Here is a 6,343-nt window from a genome sequence, read left to right on the forward strand (position 1 = left end):
CTGCACCTGGATGATCACCACCTCCTGCTCTGGCCACAACCCCCCCCCCCCATACTCTTTTCCTCCCTTCCCTCCCACTCACCCACACCAATGAAGACCGAGTGGCCACACCTCACATCTCCCTGCTGCATGGCTGCTGCCCCAGCTTGGTGTCCACATCTCCTCTTCTCTCCCTCCAGGGGCTACAAGGCCTCAAGGGAGCTCTCTCTTCCACCACTTCCTCGCCCTCTTGGATGCATGGGGATGGCTTCCGTGGCTTGTCCACACGTACGGCCTCTGGGATGGTGTGGGGCCATCCTAGACCCACATCCTAGACCCCAAGAACCTCTCTTCTCTGGGTCCTTCCACCGTAGGGGGCGTGCGCCCAGCCCCACAACCTGCCTGATGTTTCCTCTATGCTCCACCCCAGGCCTTCTTTCCTGGGGACCTCTCTCCAGTCTCTATTGTCCCCCCCTGGTTCTCTAAATCCTCCTTTCCCCCCTCAAGACATCTTTGTTTCTGGGTCCCAGGCTGGGATACTTTTCTCCTACATAGATTTCCCCCAAACTGTTTCGTTAGAAAACTTCTCTTTCCCCACAGGCTGCGTGAAACTCAGGAAGCAGAAAAAAAAAAAAAAAAAAAAACCCACTCACTNAGAAGAATGCCCCAGCAGAGTGAAGAGAGGAGAAATCGTAGCATCAGAATCGCATAATCTACAGTAATAACAGTAGCACTTACCGAGCCCTTTACTACGTGCCAGACAACATTGTAAGCCGTTTATAATTTAATCCACATAACCCATTTAATCCATTTTCCAAATAAGGTGAGAGGAGCCCAGAGAGGCCAAATGGCCGGGCAAGAGTCAAGCCCGGGAAGTCTGGCCCCATAGCCCACCCACTGGTGGACGCAGAAGGAAAAGAACAGAAGGTAAGCAGGCTGCACACAGAGCACCTGAGAGGCAGCAGCTTTGGGGGCCTCCAACTCTGGGGACGTCAAGCCTGAGAAGGGGACTCCTAGCCCCTGTGAGGCACCGTTCAACCACCCCCAAGCCCCTTGCGGTCCTAGAGGTTGCTTTCTGAAACTATAGAGGCCCTGTGGTGCTCAAACTCCGTTTGAGATTGGCTTGCAGATAAGGCCATGTGTTTTGCCAAAAGGGAGTCAAGGGAGGTAGATGGGTCTTTTGAACGTTCAGAGGAAAGAGCAAACGGATGACGGATGGAAATGTGGGCTGGGAAAACTGCGGTGCGTTTGTTCAGGTTGGGTCCACACATGCAGAGCCTCGGAAGAAATTGGTGGCTTGTTCTCACACCTCCAGACCTTTGCCCATGCAGTGTCCCAGCCTGAACTCACTTCCTCAACTGCCAGACTCCTACTCCTCCTCCAGGTCAATGATGAAATGTGGCTTCCTCCAGGAAGCCTTCCAATCCTCAAATTGATCAATGCAGGGCCTTGTGTCAGTTTCAGCTGACTTTCAGGCAGGCCACACTTGGCTTCCAAAGTTAAAGGGACACCAGATCACTGCTGGGAAACCTCTGGCATTTGGGGGGTGTGGGGTGAGGAGGTGGCTCCAGCCTGCCAGAGAGGGGTTACATGTCAGCACAGTGATCCTCAGAGGGAGGACAGTCCCCCCCACCACCACAGGGTTTCTCCTGAATCCCTGCCCACCTGGCGTCACCTGGGTATCAGACAAGGGTGACTTTTAACTCCTTGTTCTCTTCTGGTTCTGCTGCTTATAGATCAGGGGCCTTGAGGGAGTTACTTGATCTCTCTGTGCCGTATTTCCTCATATGGGAAATGGGGATGATAATGGTACCTATCTCATAGGGCTATTGTGAAAATTAAAAGAGGTCTCAAAGCAAATGCTCCATTATTGCCATCGTCATCATCATCATCATCATCATCATCTATTTTCCCAATTTCTAGAGTGTGCTAGTGACTGTGTGCCCAAGAGCAGCAATGAGGTTCCCTTGTGTGTTCCAGAGGCAGCTCCTGACACTCCCTTATAAATAAGTAATCCAGGGGCGCCTGGGTGGCTTAGTCAGTTAAGTGTCCGAGTTGCGCTTAGGTCATGATCTCGCGGTTCGTGGGTTCGAGCCCCGCGTCGGGCTCTGTGCTGACTGCCAGCTCAGAGCCTGGAGCCTGTTTCAGTCTGTGACTCCCTCTCTCTGACCCTCCCCTGCTCACGCGCGCTCTCTCTCTCTCTCTCTCCTAGAAATAAATAAAACATTTTTAAAAAAATGTTTAAAAAAATGTTTAAAAAAATACTTAAAAAAAAAAAAAAGTAATCCAGCACGGTTTAAGTCAAAAGACAATTAATTTGCCACACCAGCCATATGCTCTACCCTTCCCTGGGGGTCATCAAATGGTTGGCCCCTTCTTTTTAATTTTTTAATTTTTTAAATGTTCATTCATTTTTGAGAGAGAGCAAACGCACAAGCAGGCAAGGAGCACAGAAGGAGTCACAGAATCGGAAGCAGGCTCCAGGCTCTGAGCTGTCAGCACAGAGCCTGACGCTGGGCTTGAACTCACAAACCGCAAGATTATGACCTGACCCGAAGTCAGACACTTAACTAACTGAGCCACCTAGGTGCCCCAGCTGGCTCCTTCTTAAACATTCAAACTTCAGTGACACTGTTACCTCTTTAGATAGTCCTCTGGGGCTTCCTATTTATTGAGCACTGAGCACCTACTCTATGCCACTCTGTTCCGGGCACTATTAGATCTGCTGTGAACAATGCAGATGATATCCCTTCCCTCACATAGGTGACATTCTCTGGCGGGAGACAGAGAAGTAACAAATAAGTATTCTATGGAGTATGGCAGGTGGCTTCAAGTGCTAAAGAGTAAAACAAATCAGGAGAGGGTAGAAGAGGTTTGCGGGTGTGCGATTTTTAACAGACACGTCAGGACAGGCCTCACCAGGGGCTAACCTGTGAGTTAAGACTTGAAGGAGGTGAAGGAGGAAGCCATGGAGATTCCAGGGGAAAAGAATTCCGGGTGGAGGGAACAGCAAGTGAAAATGCCCTGGAGCAAGACTGTGACCTCTGTGAAGTAGGGATTGTCTTGTTCCTGGCTAAGTCACCAGCAACTGGAGTGGCACTTAAGGCATAATAGTGGTCAGTAAATGTAGCATGGATACATGAAAATCCCAGGTATAGCCTTTAGGGAAACCTTGCTCAGGGCTCAAATAACAGTGCCTGGGTTGTTACCTCCTCCCCCTGATGGCCTCGATCTCAGACAACTTTTCTTTCTGTGGCCCAAGATAGTGACTCAGTTTCAAATCCTACTCAAGAAGCAAGAATCTTGAGTAAAACCTCTGAGCTCTTTAAACTTTCTTTTCAGGTTTATTTATTTGAGAGAGAGAGAGGGAGAGAGGAGTGTGTGCATGTGAGCGAGCAGGGGAGGGGCAGAGCGAGAGGGAGAGAAAAAGAATCCCAAGCAGGTTCTACACTGTCAATGTACAGCTGCATGCAGGGCTCGAATTCATGAACTGTGAGATCATGACCTGAGTTGAAATCAAGAGTCGGACGCTTATCCGACTGTGCCACCCAGGTGCNAATTTACCCAGCAAAAACTCCAACACAGCTCATTGGCTGAGTGAGATCACATGTCCGTCCTCAAACCTGTCCCTGAAGCCAGTGGATGGGATGCGAGAGTGGCTTAGGACAAGGTCACATACCTTATACTCACCACATTGAGACAGGGGAGAAGAACCCAAAGGAAGTCAGTAGCTATGGCTCGAAGGAGGGAGAAAGGATGCTGGGTAGGCAAAGAGCCAAAGTTTTACAGAATAATCATAATAGCTAAGATTCATTTATACCTTTCTATTAAGCACCATTGTGTGTTGGCCCCACCAAAGATGTAATGCTCACAACAACCCCACAAAGTAGGTTAGCCCCATTTTACAGATAGAGAAATTGAGGCCAAGAAGAAGCTGAGGCTTGAGATTTCACAGCTAGCAGAGCTGGCTACTACTCCGGGAGCCCAGAGCCTCTACAGGTCTCAGCTGTGAAATCCCCTGTGCTGTCAGGTGCCCACCCCTCACCAAGCCAGGGTTTAGGTTGGCTAAACCAACCACCGAGCTGAAGGCGGAAGTCCCCAGCATGAGAGCAGACTAAGAACACAGAGGGAGACACCTCTCTGATCGACAAAGAGGTAAATGAAAAGGAAGGCTCCCGATGGGCCCACAGGCAATGGGGAAACCATTGGCAGAAGCTAGTGGTGGCTGACCCTTACTTGTTCCTCAAATGGAAGCCTGCGATGGGTGTGGGAGGCCAGCAGTAAAGTGGGTTGCCTCTCTGTTCTAGGGTCCTAAGAGGTTGGGATGAGGATGGGATGAGGGTGGGGGTGTAATCTATCAGTAGCTCAAGGAAGAATCTGGTATTTATGGTGTGCCTATTGTATACCTAGGCACTGACAGCCTCATCTACCTCCTTCCAAGCTCAAAAGGACACCAGCAACCTACTGCCAGGAAGGCTGTGCTACCTGCTCTCCATGGTGTCTCCAGCACCCAGCACAGTGCCTGGCATACAGCAGGTGCTCCATAAATGGTCCTTGCTGAATAAACCCCCTACAGTGCTCTAAAGGAGGCAAATTCCTACCCCCAAGGCAAATTTGAGGAAACGGAGGCTAAGAGAAGGTCAAGGCAGGACCAATACTGGAGTCCAGCTGGGCCCAGCTTCCCAGGGGACCATGCGTGGGGAATGTCTGGAGTTGTGAATCCCCTCCCTCCCTCCCTGCTCAGCGGTGACACTGTTGGGGGCTTGGGAGGGTGTTAGCTTGCCAGCACAAGACAGGCCCAGGGCTTCCAGAGCTCTAGGACTCCTTGCCCATACGGGACCTCCAGCCACCTTTGGGCATCTGAGCTACAATGTGCCCTCAGACAGCCCCATCAGCTGCTCCCAAACCCAACGTGAGCAGGCACCTCTTACAGTCTGTGTTTAGAAGGGTCCCTTCTTATAGCCAATGATCCAAGTCAAGTCCAAGTTTTCAGAGCTTGGAAGGAGTTGGTTCAAAGAAAGAATAACATGTTTTTTTGTCTGGGGCATTTTTTATTTTTTATTTTTAAGTGTTTTTGTTTTGTTTTTTGGTTTTTGGTGTTTTTTCTTTTTGAGAGAGAGCAAGAGCAGGGGAGGAGCAGAGAGAGAGGGAGAGAGAGAATCCCAAGCAGGCTCCATGCTGTGAGCACAGAGCCTGAAGTGGGTCTCGAACCCACAAACCATGAGATCATGACCTGAGCTAAAATCAAGAGTCAGATGCTTAACTAATTGAGCCACCCAGGCGCCCTTGGTGGGGGGGGGGAGGGGTGTTTTTTAAAAGGAGGACACTTCTCAAAGGGAAATCCCTTGGGATTGGAGTGTGTTGTAAGGTGGAAGGTCTCCAGAGTTTGCCAGAACTAAAGCCAGTAGGGTTTGTCAGGGATATTAACCTGGACCTAAAGAGTCACAGTGACTCCCTGGTGCTGGTCCACCCTCCAGGCCAAGGCCTGGGCCAGTCCCAGTACAACTGGGACAAGAAGAAAGTGGGCTGCTTTTTCACTGGGGAGAGAGGAGAGCAAAGGAATGTCCCACTCAGACCCAGCCTGGCCTTGAACTGTCCTCCAATTCCCCATGGTTTAAAGTTTTGGGGGCTCCCCCTGTTTGGGAGAGCAAACAAGGAAAACCAGATGGCTGAGAAAACCAGAGAGGGAGCCCTTGTTGTGAGCCACCCACAAGGCCTGGTCTTCCCAAACCACATCTACCCCCGGTGGAATGCTTCACCCAGTCCATCTCCTTCCAAAAGGAGATTAGAGTCCTTCCCACTCATTCCTCCCCAACAGATCAGAAGGGTCTTTCTGGAGGCTGGGGAGGTGAAAGGGGGTGGGCTACTCCATGGTCACGGCACCGACTCTGGATCTGGATTAGAACCCAGGCTGCCTCCTTAGCTATGGGACCTCCTTCCCTGTCTGAGCCTTCCTTTTCCTGAAACAAGCTGAGGAAAATCATCCCTAAAGGAGTTTATAGTCACCATAGGTTCTCTGTTAAGTGCAGCTTATTAAGGCGGAGGAAGGGTCCCAGGCTGAAGACTTGTGACCAAGGAAAGAAGTGCAGAGGCCAGCAGCCAGGGGGAGACCTGGGTCCTCTCCAGCCCTAGGGAAGGCAAGTCTCATCCTGCACCTAGGAAACTCTTAAGTGTTTGAGCAAGAGCCACCAGTACCAGCCAGCAGCAGCCTCATGGCTGGGGCCTTCTCAGTTCGCAGAGGCCGTGCCTGCAGTCTTTAGTCCATGCCTGGTATTCTTCACTGCTCTGGTTGCCCTAGGTCTGCGGCCCCTCCTGGTATGTGCCCATGGTGCTCCTGAGGCGACCTGCACCCTAAAACGCCTTC

Source organism: Crocuta crocuta, unplaced genomic scaffold (genome assembly GCF_008692635.1).
Source record: "Crocuta crocuta isolate KB4526 unplaced genomic scaffold, BGI_CrCroc_1.0 scaffold118, whole genome shotgun sequence".
Classification (NCBI taxonomy): domain Eukaryota; kingdom Metazoa; phylum Chordata; class Mammalia; order Carnivora; family Hyaenidae; genus Crocuta; species Crocuta crocuta.